The following is a 1,351-nucleotide window of genomic DNA, read 5'->3' as shown; positions in this document are numbered from 1 at the left end:
GCGCCACTGCACTCCACACTGGGCGACAGAGAGAGACTCTGTCTCAAAAAATAAAAATAAAAAATAAATAAATAAATAAATCGCCCTGTTCCAAAATAATATTGTGGTAATTGTAAGTAGTGCATATTTAATCTTAAAAACTCAGGATTGATGTAAGCACTGGAATATTTTATTTGTAGAAATGTGTATCACAATTACTTAAATTTATTTTTTTGAAACAGCTGCAGCAATAATTGCCACTTATTCATATGTATCTTCAACCTCTGTTATTCTGATGACTGACAAAAGAACTTGAACCTATGTTATATGATACAAGCATAACTTGAGCTACACTAAACCACATGACAGTGTTTACTTAATTCTTGTATAAATTAGTATATCTCCTCTATCATTAGCCTGTTTGTTAAATGCTAGACCACGTTTCTATGATCTGTTGAAAGAACCCTAGACAATTATGTGACAAAGCAGCAATTGCACAGTTATATACACAGTCAATTAAATTTTAACGTTAAAGATAATTTAGTTTTAGGTTTGGCCTCTGTGGTTCTGTATCAGTTCCAAAAATGTGGAAAGCATGGGCATGGAAAAGCACATTTTTCTCTAATAAAAGAAGACAAAACCTTATTTTATCTGTGCATTCTTTATATTTAATCATTAGGTTAAAGAAGCAATTCCAATGAAAGCTTGACTTCAAAAAATAGATATACTCTATGGCCTTTCAAAATTATTAAAAGTACCTTAACGTCTGTGTTCTTGAAAAAATTAAACTACTATAAATGATTGAGACAACTGAGCAAGATGTATTAATATCAGTGCTGAGCCACTGGTTTGTGGGTATGTCATTTCCAAAGACATCAAATTGCCATGTAGTTTGTTTTGGTTCACCATTCAATGATACCTCCCTTTAGCATTGAATGAAAGTATTTTGTTAACATTTATGTATGCTTACAATTATTTCACATCTGTGGCAAGGTAAATTATGTAGGGTGCTTTGTTTTTCAAGTTTAGTATTTGTGGAGTATGCGGAAGTTTAAGTATATATGCATCTAAAAACTTAAGTGATGAATTCTCCTACCTTTCCTTTTGTAATGTGCGGTTTTTACATGTAACAACATACAAAATGTTCATTTGAAACACTTTATTTAGTAAATATGAAATTCAGAATATATTTGGAGTAAGTCAGTTAAATGTATTCTTTTGCTGAGTTTCTGAAATTCCATTCATGAATCTCCTTCAAAACACAATACTCCCATTGGGAGGAGAGGAGCGACTTCTTCTCATTTTCCCTTGTGCTTTTTATTTTAATTGGCCCCTATATACCACTCTTGTCTTTTCTAGGTTTTCCAAGTTT

The sequence above is a fragment of the Colobus angolensis genome, unplaced genomic scaffold (assembly GCF_000951035.1).
Source record: "Colobus angolensis palliatus isolate OR3802 unplaced genomic scaffold, Cang.pa_1.0 Scaffold450, whole genome shotgun sequence".
NCBI lineage: Eukaryota > Metazoa > Chordata > Mammalia > Primates > Cercopithecidae > Colobus > Colobus angolensis.
Note: the sequence above shows the minus strand (reverse complement) of the source record.